General features: G+C 46.5%; 1 long non-coding RNA gene across 1 annotated transcript; it reads right to left on the reverse strand.

Annotated features, from left to right (window-relative positions):
* Positions 1-4722: 4722 nt before the first annotated feature.
* LOC109499166 lies at positions 4723-9533 on the reverse strand. The gene is made up of 4 exons (XR_002156348.3): positions 9413-9533; positions 8871-9052; positions 6569-6731; positions 4723-5157 (listed from the first exon to the last, which is right to left on the reverse strand). It is a non-coding gene; the product is annotated as an uncharacterized LOC109499166 (long non-coding RNA).
* Between the last annotated feature and the right edge of the window lie 3327 nt (positions 9534-12860).

A 12860-nucleotide genomic window follows, 5' to 3' on the forward strand; every position in this document is an offset into this window, starting at 1 on the left:
TTCAATATAACAAACTACCTCCTATTTATGAAAGCCCTTTGTTGGGGCACCTGAGTGGCTCGAGTCGGTTAAGACTCAGTCGGTTAAGTGCCCGACTCTTGATCTCGGCTCAGGTCATGATCTCAGGGTCATGAGTTAAGCCCCACATTGGGCTCTGCGCTGACAGTGCAGAGTCTGCTTGGGATTCTGTCTCTCCCTCCCTCTCTCTCTGCCCCTCCCCCACTCTCTCTCTCGGTCTCTCTCTCCCAAAATAAATAAATAAACTTTAAAAAAGAGGGGTGCCTGGGTGGCTCAGTCAGTTAAGCATCCAACTTCAACTCAGGTCATGGTCTCACGGTTTGTGAGTTCAAGCCCTGAGTCGGGCTCTGTGTTGACAGCTCCGAGCCTGGAGCTGCTTCGGACTCTGTGTCTCCCTCTCTCTCTGCCCCTCCCCCACTTGTGCTCTGTTTCTCTCTCTCTCAAAAATAAAAAACATTTTAAAAAATAAAAAGAAAGCTTGTTCTTGTCTAAGAATGGAGTAAGCCTACAAGGAAAGCACATAGAGAAAAAACAGTGAAGAATGGAGCAACCTGACAGGCAACACCGGAGCCGGAGACAATGATTGGGGGTAGGGGTAGGGGTGGGTGTGGTGGGGTGGAGGTAAGGGTGGGTGGGGTAGGATGGAGCAGAGTGGTGTAGAGTGGAACAGAGTGGGATAAGGGTGGGGTAGGGTGGAACAGAGTGGGGTAGGGGTGGGGTGGGGTGAGGTGGAGGTTGGGGTGGAACTGAGTGGCGTAGGGGTGGGGTAGGTGTGGGGTGGGGATAGGGGTAGAGTGGGGTGGGGTGGGGGTAGGAGTGGAACTTAGTGGGGTAGGGGTCGTGTGGGTTGGGGTGAAACGGAGTGGGGTAGGGGTGGGGTGGGGTGAAGTGGAGGTTGGGGTAGAACAGAGTGGGGTAGGGGTAGGGTGGGGGGTGGGGTGGAGTGGGGTGGGGTGGAACAGAGTGCGGTAGGGGTGGGGTGGTGTAGGATAGAACGGAATGGGGTAGGGGTGGGGTGGGGTGCGTGAGACGGGGTGGAACTTAATGGGGTAGGGGTCGTGTGGGGTGGGGTGGAACAGAGTGCGGTAGGGGTGGGGGAGGTGTGGGGTGGGGATAGGGGTGGAGTGGGGTGGGGTGGGGTGGAACAGAGAGGGGTAGGGGTGGGGTGGGCCGGTGTGGGGGTAGGCGTGTAGCAAAGGTGGATGTGTGGGTAGGTTCTAAATCAAATGCTCTATTACTGCAGAGGAGAGAGTGTTGATTGGGATGAGCCAGCCGTTTAATACTCTGTGGCCTCTCTCTCTTTTTCAATGTTCCTGTGTCTACATCTTAATAACCAATTTGGATTGAAATGCATTCAGTCTAATCTCCCACACGAAGGTCAATCATTACTATGCTACACCTCACTCTGTACCCAGGACACCTGTTTGGGGGGGGGTGTGCGGGGTAGAGTCCATTTTCTGCTGAAAATGTGAGTCAGAGTCATGTGACAACTGAGCTCTGCAGATACTAGCTCTCGCCGCTGCCCCTGGAACCTGTTAGGGCTGCAGGTGCCTCGGAGACATCCCCGGACCCTTGAGTTCATTGACGTCCATACAGTCATCGTCCAGTGCTAGAAAAAGTTGGTATGTGAGTCTGAATGTGTGATACCTGCGGATCTTTCTCACCAGAGTGCACTTTATCTTTGATATGTGCAATATCAGAAAAACATGTGGCGTTTCTGGCATTAGTTTATTGATTTTGGAAGGTTCTGGCTCCTTTCGGAGGTCACTTCCTGGGTACTCACGTCTGGAACCAGTAATTTGCCATTCACTCGTCACTGTCACCACGGTGTGGTTGCTGCATTGACCTACTTGGGATCAAAGGAAAGGTCTTTCCGGTTACAGTCAGTGCTGGCCGCCCTTCAGCAATAATAGACACACATCTTCACGAGTCTGTCCCTGGCCAGTGTCGCAGCTGGTGGATGAATGCCGCCTGCCAGCGCACAGGTAAGATTTTCTCCATCTCCAGAAGAGCCAGCCCCAGTGAGCTTAATGCCACTTCCTCATCTGGTTCTTGGGTCTGTCTTCAGAGGTGCCTGGGAGCGTGTCCTTCCATAATACAGAGTTACGGAACTGTTTACCAAGGGGAAGAAATAACATTTTGGATTTGTGTGACTGATCTCCCAGGAGGGGAACAATGGAACGTTGTGGATGCGTGGTAAATGAGATGGGTTGTGTTGCGTCCACTTCGACATCCTCAGAGCAGTGAGTGAAGAATCATGAAGGCATTGCATGTGTAGACCATGCGTGTAGACGTGAGGTTGCCCGCAGGAAGGAGGTGAGGAGATCAGAACTGGGACAGATAACCCGGGGATGGCTCTGAGTCTTGCCATGTGGTAATAGCACGCCATACCCAATAGCTTAGGAAGGAGAGAAACAGAAGGAGGATGAGCAGAAGAGGAAATGAAGGAGAGCGTTCTGTTGTGTTGTTTCCTAATAAAGTCAAGGGACTGTTTATTTTGGAGAGAGCGTGATCAAACGAGGGAGAAGGGCAGAGGGACAGAGAGAGAGAGAGAAAGAACCCTAAGCAGGCTCTGTGCTCAGCACGGACCCCGATGTAGGGCTCGATCTCTCATGACTGTGAGGTCATGGTCAAGAGTTGGACGCTCAATGGACTTAGCCACCAGGTGCCCCAGAGTCAAGGGACTTAAAGCCAGCATCCGAGGAGGGCTCCACTGGGCTAGTGCACCTTACCTGTCCTTGCAGTGAGAAGCTATGCTTGGACATCCACGGGCTGCTGGGACTCTTTGCCCAGCTGGCTCTGAAGGCACAGATCCCCACAGGGGCTTTGTACCAAACGCAAGTCCAAGCCCCACGCCGAAACGGACCACACACGCGTGAAGAGCAAGAAATAAACGTAAACGGTCACTGCAGACTCACCCACAGACTGCAGTCACCTACCCGGACGTTTATTTGTTCGTTTTGTTTTTATGACACTGAATTCCGTGCAACCACTTGCATTTCCTAGGAGCCAAATCAGAATCAGCATCGCGTTGAGACTCACTTCTCACCTGCTCACTCACTCGACTTAGCAGCATACATCCAGGCCCACACAGACGTGATCCTGAAATGGAATTTTGGAGACCGTATCCCATTCCAGGAGAGCAAAACATTCCTTGCTTCTTCTGTCGATAGTTTTAAATATCTGCACGCCACGCGTTTTCAGCAGTATATTTCATCTTGCTGAAAACTGGTCTTCACGTTATAGGCCATTGAAAGGGTTGTGCAGCTTACATCTGGATATTACATATGGATAAAGCATCTCACCTCCAGACTGGAAAGGCAGCGGCACCAAATGTGGAAGAAATGAGAAACTGTATATTTTCAAGTGCCCAGGAGTGATACAAGCATGCAGACACAGCCAGGGTCTCTGTCCTCCAAAGCTCTGGTCCCATGGCTCCCCCACCTCAGGACTCTCCAGCCTCCCCATCCCAAGGTGGGAAAAAGCCAGTTCAGGTTTCTGGCTGTGGCTGGGGGAGTCGTTCCTTCTCTTCAGAAAAAGGAGGGACCAACAGCGGTTTCTTATTGAATTAAAATATGTGCTGTCTACATCAGTTAGAAGACCTTGGGCAGGATGCTGGGTCTTTCTCAGCCTCGGTTTCCTTTCCGATCAAACAGACAGGATCACCTGCCCCCGGCCCTGGGGTGACAGCGATGGCCACACCAAGGGGGGGCTGCCCTTCTGCTGCTCCCTCTACTTTCACTTCTTTGTCTTATCGTTCTTTTTTTTTTTTTTTGCTCTTCCTTGACTCTTTCCTTAAATTTTATTTTTTTTTAACATTTATTTATTTTTGACAGAGAGAGACAGGGCATGAACGGGGGAGGGTCAGAGAGAGAGGGAGATACAGAATCTGAAACAGGCTCCAGGCTCTGATCTATCAGCACAGAGCCCGACGCGGGGCTCGAACTCACGGACCACGAGATCGTGCCCTGAGCCGAAGTCAGACGCTTAATCGACTGAGCCACCCAGGCGCCCATATTTTTTTTTTATTTTTTTCATGTTTTATTTTTGAGAGAGAGAGAGAGAAACAGCATGAATAGGGGAGGGGCAGAGAGAGAGGGAGACACAGAATCCGAAGCAGACTCCAGGCTCTGAGCTATCAGCACAGAGCCCGACGCAGGGCTCGAACCCACGAACCGTGAGACCATGACCTGAGCCAAAGTTGGACGCTTAACCGACTGAGCCACCCAGGTGTTCCTGTTTCATTGTTTTAAGCTTTTTTTTTTAAGTTTGTTTATTTATTTTGAGAGAGCACCAGTGGGGGAGAGGAAGAGAGAGAGGGAGAGAGAGAGAGTATACCAAGCAGGCTCTGCACTGTCAGTGCAGAGGCAGATGCAGGGCTTGAACCCTCAAACCATAAGATCATGACTTGAGCTGAAGTCAAAAGGCTGACGCTTAACTGAGCCCCCCAGACACCCCTCTTTCTTTAAATTTAACACGGATGCAGGAAAGAGAACAAATCGTTTAAGTGTCCAGTGAATTTTGGGGAACCCATCCGTGTATCCAGAGCCTACATCAAGAAGCAGATCCTTCCAGCACCCAGAAAATGCCCCCTAGTTCAGGAAACCCATTCACCACCCCCCCACGGAGGTCACTGCCTTCAGACTCCTCTCCCCATAGATTAATTTTGCGTGGGTTACAGGCAAGCACTCTGGAGGCTAGCTCTTTTCTCTCCACATTGTATTTATGAAAGTCTCCTTGTTCACCAACCCCATGGCCACACAGCAGGGGTCCGCAAACACTTCTGTAAAAAGGGCCATACGGGTCCCTGTCTGACTCCTCGACTCTGACGTCGTAGTGGGAAAGGCAGCCATAGCCGGTCTGTCAACACGTGATCCTGGTCGTGTTCTGATACCACTTGGTTTATGGGCGCTGAAATTCAAGTTCGGTATCTTTGCCCATGATATGAAACGTTTCTCTTCTTTTATTTTTTTTCAAAATATTTTACATTAAAAATGTTTTACAGGCTGTAAGAAGCAGACGGCGTTCGTTTATGCATTCTATGCTTCATGAACATTTTCATTCTGTTTCTGATCCAGAACAAAAAGATTTCAGTTAGAGCTGATACACATAAAAGCCGTGGCGACGATAATCCTACGTCTAAAAGAATATGAAAGCCATTAATTTCGAAGGAAATTGTATATTTGGGGGAAAAACACTTTTTTTTATCAACATCTAGTATCTTTAAAGCAACATAAAGGCCCCCTTTAGCAAATCCATGAAATTGCCTATCATTTTATTTTCCTATAATAAAATCTGCTTTATCCTAAGCACGATTATTCCTTCTCCAACCCCATCCCCCCCCCCAAAACAGAGAGGGTAATACTCTAATTCGTTTTTGTTTTAATCAGGGGCCTCGCACAGCACTGTTTTGTTATGTGTGCCTTTTCATCTGCCTGGATTTCAAACCACTTACAAAACAATGGCCTTGGATGTAGCGATCTGGGATCCCATTATAACCTCTGGTTTGAATAGCGTCTCTATGATGAAGTCCTTTGAATTTTGGCTCTCTGTTGACAAATGAACATCTAAAACACAGCTAATTTGAAAATTGGGGATGGCCTATAAGGATTAATTCATTTAACTTTCTTTTCTCGAGCTACCTCACGTTGAAATCCAATAGCTGATAAGAGATAAGACAGGAGACTGGGGGCAGGAAAGAATATCAGTATTCATTCATTCATGCATCCATCCATTCATTCATATATTCAACAAAGATGTCGAGGGACTCCCCCGTCAATACGACATCCGGCATGGTCGGACACACCGCTGACCTTGGCAAATGGGGCTTTAATTAGAGAGAGAAAGCAAACTCTTCCAAAACAGTAGAAAACGACGCAAAGCAGGGTATGACTAGGCGACAGATGATCCTTAGAGACAGTCTGCCCTACAAGGAACGCTGGAGACAGCGTTATGGGATAGAGGAGACAAAGAAGGCGTCATGGAAAAGGTAAGAGCCGAGCTCTCCTTTTGAAAGCGGAGACAACGTGGATGGGTGTTTCCCAGATAAAACGGTATTCTGAACAGAGGAAATAGAGTGGGCGAAAGAACAGGGGCAGGAGAATGCAGCAAGGCAGGCTCCTTAGCAGAGGAAAATAGCATTTGTTCCCCTGCTACTGAGTTGTGTGAGGTCCTTTTATAATTTGTATATCAACCCCTCGCCAGATATATGCATTGCAAATATTTTCCCCGATTGTATGTTGTCTTTTTATTTTGCGGTGAAATCCCGATCTTGAAACGTCTGCACTTAAGTTCGCTGCCAGGTTATCCACCAGGGCCGAGACGTGGAAATTACCTAAGTGTACATCCACGGAGGAATGGATTAAAAACTGTGGTGTGCACATTCAATGGAATGTTACTCAGCCGTTGGTTAAAAAGAAATCCTACCATTCGCAACAACAGAGAGGGACGTGGAGAACAGTCGGCTGAGTGAAATAAGCCAGACACGGAAAGGCCAATAGCACGTGAGCTCACTTACAGGTTGAATCTAAAATAATCAAACTCAGGGCACCTGGGTGGCTCAGTTGCTTGAGCATCCAACTCTTGGTTTTGGCGCAGGTCACGATCCCCAGGTCGGGAGACTGAGCCCCGTGTTGGTCTGGGCGCTGGGCGTGGAGCCTGCTTCAGATTCTCTCTCTCCCCCTCTGCCTCTCTCCCCTGTTCGTGCTCTGTCTCTAAAACAAAAACACACAAAAAAATAAAAGACAAATTTTATGCAATCAAACTCAGAGAAGCAGAGAACAGAAAGGTGGTTGAGAAGGGCTGGGGGCGGGGGAAATGGGCAGGCGAGGGTCAAAGGTACGAAGCTTCAGTTCTGCAAGATAAGAAGCTCTGGCGAGCTACTGTCCAGCATGGTGCCTGTGGTTCACAATACTGTTCTGTATACTTAAAATTTGCTAAGAGGGTAGCTCCTATTTTAAGCGTTCTTACTAGACGCGCGCACACACACACACACACACACACACACACACACTGACGATGATGATGATAAGAATACTAATGGAGACAGAAGGGAAATTTGAGAGATGATGTATCTGTCTATGGCCCTGGTGGTGACACGGTGACAATGGTTTTGCTCAGAGTTCTATACATTACATAAACATAGCTTTTTTAAATGTCAGCCCCACCTCAACAGAGAAACGAGAAAGCAAGCGGCAGCATTAGTGTGCCTGTGCAGAGTAAGAGAAGGAGAAAGGCAGACTGAGGTCAGAGTCTGGTAGGTTTTCAAGGCTGAAGAGTAAAGAATTGTTAAAAGCAATATTTTCAAAATAATTATCCAAAAGCCATGGTAAGGACGAGTTGGGGAGAAAAACTGAAGGCAGGTCTATCGGTTCGAAGCCAAGAGTACAAATACAGATGCGAAGTGATAAAGTCCCAGCAGCTAGGAGAATGGAAACACACAGATGTGGGATATATGGCAGTGAACAGAAAGGAGGAATCAAATATTCAGCTCTACATTTTTAAATGTGTATGAGTAGGAAAATGTGGCTGTCGTTGCCAGAAATAGGGAAATCTAGGAAAGGAGCTATTTTAATGGGAAAGGAGTTTGGTTTTTACGGTGAACTTAATCATAAATCCACAATGGTTTCATATTAGATCAAAGCTTTGATTTTCCAACGGAAATTTTATAGTCTAAGGCAGGGGGGGTCCAACTCTAGCCTACCGGCAAATCCTGCACGCCGAACACTTTTATGAATAAAGTTTTATCGGAACACGGCTTGCCCATTCATTGACACGTTGCTTCTGGCTGCTTTTGCAACACAACAGCAGATTTGAGCAGCTGTGACAGAGACCATACGACCTGGGAGCTTGAAATGGAAAAGGCTTTGATGTTGACTACTAATGGAAAAAGGGGAAGAAACAGGTACGCTGGGGGACAGAGACAAAGAGCAAAGGCTTTCCAAAGTCACACATAACAACCATGGCATCAACAAGGCAATTCAAACTTTCTGAGGAAAGGTAAGGAAATCCCTCGAAAGGGAATCCCAATTCAGATGAAGAAAAGGGAACATACCTGACAACAGGATGTTTGACTGACTGGTGTGGTCAGAGAGATAATCTACAGGCGAGGGTGCTTCGAAGTTCCCGGACATAATTTTAAAAGATGGGCATCCAACCAAAGATAAGGATAGCAGAGAGAGGTGGGGCTCCAAAAGTACTGCCACGAGGCTGAAGTTCCAACGAGCTAGACTCACAGAGTGTAAACAGGCAACACAAAGGACCTTGCAGCCATATTCAGAATCAAAAGACAGAAAGACAGAGAGGAATGCAGAAGGGAGTATGGGCTCTGGCAGGTCTGGGTCTGAATCTGGGTTTGAATCTGGCTTTATCCTTCTCCTTCCAGGTGACCTTGGGGGGATTTCGGACGTGCCTGTGGGGGGACTTGATTGTGGTTTTCGTTTCCAAACTGCTGGCGCTAAGTGTGCTACCTTAGAGACTGCTGGGAGGGAAACAGGCTACGCGACAGCGTGTGGCCGGCAACGAGACTTCAGTACAGATTTGCTCCTCTCGCCAACACCAATTAGGATAAAGTTTAGCTCGAGAACGTTTAAGAAAGGGAAGCATGCATTTATAAAAAATAAATTAGATATAAAAAAAATTATAAAACAGTGTCGCCATAGGAGACGGATGTAAAAATTATTTCCCAGCCTTATTGAGATAGAGTTGACAGTCGGAAAGCTGTATATATTGAAGGCTTACAGCTTGATGATTTGACGAACGTGTACTCTAGCATATCCAGCAGAAAGGTCATTTCAAAATACTCGTCTGGCACGTAAAAAGAAACTGGAACATAAGAGGAGAAGAACACTCACCTCTTAGGAAAAACCATCGAAAATAAGGCTGTTGGGCACGGATAAAAGTAGACACGGAGAGATGTTCAAGGGTCATCCTGGTTTCATGTGGTTGCCGCAATACATCTGGAATCAGTGGGTAGAAGTTATAGGCACGAACTTCTGATCAGCGAGGTCCACCGCTCGATGCTTGCCAGAGCTTTCTGAAGGACAAATAATTCATCAAATGAGTTGCCACCATGCCCCAGCCCCGCACATACAAGTTCCACGCATTACCTCCTTTAATCCTTATACCACTTTGGGGGGTTGAGATTTCTCTCCAACAGAATTCCAGAGGATTGGAGGCCCTCTTAAAGGAATAGTATAAAGTGAATTTGATACAAAATGGTAATAAAATCATAGAATGTGTAATATCCCTGGGCTATGGTCTCCATGACCCTGCCCTAGAGTGCAGAAGAGAACCAAGCACCATCACTAGTAGGGACCCCCAGAGACTGGGGACACGGGAGGAGGCCAGTGCAGGAGTGGAGCGTCCTGGGACAGGCCGGGGGGGACATACTCACTCAGGGCTCTTGCCTACAGGAGGGGCCATGACATAAAGTATAGACAACATGAATCCATGAGAAACTCCTTTTATGGATCCTGCAGACCTGTCTTCTTGAGAGGAGAAGGAAGAGAATAAAGGTTCTAGAATTTTTTTTTAATGGTTGTGACATACGAAAGAAAGAATGTAGAGGACATTTGGGGCTATATTTTCTGCCTTCCCTTTGCTTTCTGTGGGTCAACCAGCCATGCTGCCCTTTACGACCAAAAGGTTCTGGAATCAATGTGTTGTGTTGTTTGCGTTGTTTGGTTTTATTGTCCATACAAGCGTGAGGCGTGGGCCGTGGTTTTGGGGGAGAGGGAAGTGTGGCAGGAGAAGGAGCTGACAGGTGCGCCTGTCCTCTCCTCCCCCAGCGACTGAGGAGGCTCAGAGCCATTTCTCAAGCATTTCCATTGGACGGACTGACCAGTCGCCCAAAAGCAAGATCATCACCAGAGCCCATTCCTTTCGCATTTTCGCTATAATTTCCGTTAGTCCCTGAGGCCTGCTCAGCTCCTGGTTAGCCTGCGATTTCCTTCTGCAATCATTTCTTTGCCAGTACAGTGGGCTCACTTCCCTCTCTTCTGGACCAAGAAAGGTGTTCATAACCCTGCCCCTACCGAGGTTGACCCTCTCGCTGAGGGAGCAAACCGTTTTCTTAAGTGACTTACAAAGTGAGCCTCAGTATAAGCTCTAGCAGGGAAACTTCAGAAGTGTTCTGAGCTACAGCAAAGTTATTGGGAAGTTGGAAAAGATTTGTGCAATCTTCCAAGCAGGCCACTTGGGAGGGCCACGTGTGTTTGGCTCTATACATTCCACACATCTGCAAAAAAACATCCATCTTTTCCCTTTTTTCTTTTTTTTTTTTTTTTACGGTCTCATTTTATCCTTCGACTATTCTCAATACGTGGCAGTGTTTCCCTTTTGTTTTTGTGAGAAGGGTTTAGCAGCCTTTTCGTCTTGGTGGTGGTCATGGCTAATTGCTCCCTGATTCTCACAAGCAGAGGAAATATATAGGCGCAAAAAAGTGACGTTCCCTTACAGCGGCTTCTGGGAGTGGATATGCATAAAATAATCTGCTGACTGGAGAACAGAAAGAAAGAATTACGTGAGAATGCTCAGGGTGCATGTTGATTACGGACGCATTTATGTTACCCACTTGGGGCCGCAGACGTAGTCACCCTAGCCTGACTCAAAGTGTTAATGAGAATCCTCAAAAAGATTAATGCCCCCAAATATCGCCCAGCTACCTACGGCTGGCACTGAATTTTGAAAGCTGTGACTTTCTTCTGTATTTCCTGTACTCTTTTACAAACCTGTTTATCAAATGTATAGAACACTTTTGTTTATGATAGCTTATGATTAATCATTCACCAAGGACACGGGGCCCTTTGTACCTATTATTGTCAAGCATTTGTTTGGACTGTGTTTGACCCTTTGTACCCAAGTGGTCTGTGTTGGAGCCACTCAAGAACAATCTAGCTGGCCGAACGTGCGAACAGCACTCACTGAAATCCTATGGCTCTGTTCCTATAACATCCTGCCACATAAGAGAGACCAAAAGCACAGTTCCATTTACAAAATCCAATTGTCACCCTGAGATAAACATACTCACCCTGGGTTACTTCTAAGCAGTCTGAAGTGAAAATTTAAACACTATTTTGAGCAACGATGCCCACTTTTGTGACCAAAGTGTGTCTGTGAAGCCTGCCTCTTTGCAAACTGCCGGAGTGAGCTGGAGTCAAATCTGTTTTCGTCTCTGCTGTGAGTGTAACGATCAAAGTTCTTCTCAAGTACAGCTCAAGGGAGTAAATCCATACATCTGATTACTCAGTGACCAGAGGATCTTGACTTCCAGAACAATGTCACAGGTCAGAGGAAGAACGGCGTGTTGTTGCACTGGTAATCATTCACCGTTTAGATGCTTCTTTGATGAGCGTCTGCCTGAGTCTTCGTCTCTCCCCGCTTTGCTCATGCGGTCGACAGACATTCATTGCAAGGCTGGCTGTGTGAGGTACCTTGCAAAAAATCAAGTCAGGGTGGTCTGTGGGTTCCGAGACGGCACAATCTGCACTGGTCATAATGTGCCCGAATTAACTTAAAAACAAAGTTGTAAATGTGTGTGCCACGAGTCGGATACAGATGATCACTGATAAGGGTTGGGAGTAGGGCTATATACTTGTAGTCTGTTAACCTGTCATTCAGAGACCATTTTACAGAATAGATTTGGGGTGAAGGAATGGCTAGCAAGATGTTGATAAGAAGAAATGCCAGGAAGAGGAAGGAGAGGCAGGGAAGCCAAGGGGTCAAGAATTCATCTAGAGACTTTGGCTAGACGGGAGGGGCTTGGTCTCTGAACAGGGGCGGTGGGCATGTGACTGCCAATGAATGTCATGGAGGTCTTCTATTTTGTATGAGTTATAACAGCTGTCAGAGGGTGGGAAGAAGGAGCCCTTTAGTCAAGGAAACTAGAATAACTGTTCAAACTCCAGAATTAAGAGAGTTGGCAGACTGCGTCACATTTTTCCATGTGTGAAACACCGTGATATTGACTAATATTTTCATAGCATTTTCTTTAACCAAAGAATTTCCCCAGGAGAATTCTGATGGACTTACTTCTTACGTGGTCTCAAGAGTGTGCGAGTTCATGTTAATAAATCAGTAAGGAATTCTCAAAATGTTTAAACATCAATGATTGGACCTGAGGTTTCTGCCCTACCTGGGTTGTGAGCTCTTAACCTCATAAGGAGACGTTGATGGAAGCAATGGCATTCTAGAGAAAGTCCAATGATGACCTTCATGTTGTTTCAATCAATAAATTATCACATTCTAACAACTATAAACTCTGCCAATTTGATTGTTTGTTGAGGGAAGACTGCTAACTCTTGCTTAAAAATGTTTTCAAAAGTGGCAAGTGACCCCATGTCAAAAGACTCAAAGAGTGTGATAACATTCAGAAACAGTATTCTCTTCGGTTCCCTTCACCCTTTGCAAACAGTATGTTTATAAATTGTTTTTCTATTGGGTTTATTTTATTTTATTTTATTTTATTTTATTTTATTTTATTTTAACTTTTCAAATGCTTAGGTGCACCTGGCTGGCTCAGTCAGTAGAACATACTCCTGACCTTGGGGTTGTGAGTTCTCTACTGGGGACATTTTACAACACATGTATTCATAGGGAGTCTTGGTTTTCCTGGGCTCAGGAGGGAAAACCAATAGTTAAAGATTGATGAAAAGTCCCGTGTCGTCTCAATATTGCTTTAATTCCTTTGAAAGTATTTTAGGATTACATGATGTAACTGAGAATGAGGTTTCACTCCAAAATAATTACTCTTCAGGACACTTTTGAGGAAACATTGTTCTCATTTTGGTTTGGAGGACTATGGCGTGTTGTGTCATTATGCTCAAAGTTCTTAACGTCGCTGC

This window comes from Felis catus, chromosome A1 (assembly GCF_018350175.1).
Source record: "Felis catus isolate Fca126 chromosome A1, F.catus_Fca126_mat1.0, whole genome shotgun sequence".
Classification (NCBI taxonomy): Eukaryota; Metazoa; Chordata; class Mammalia; order Carnivora; family Felidae; genus Felis; species Felis catus.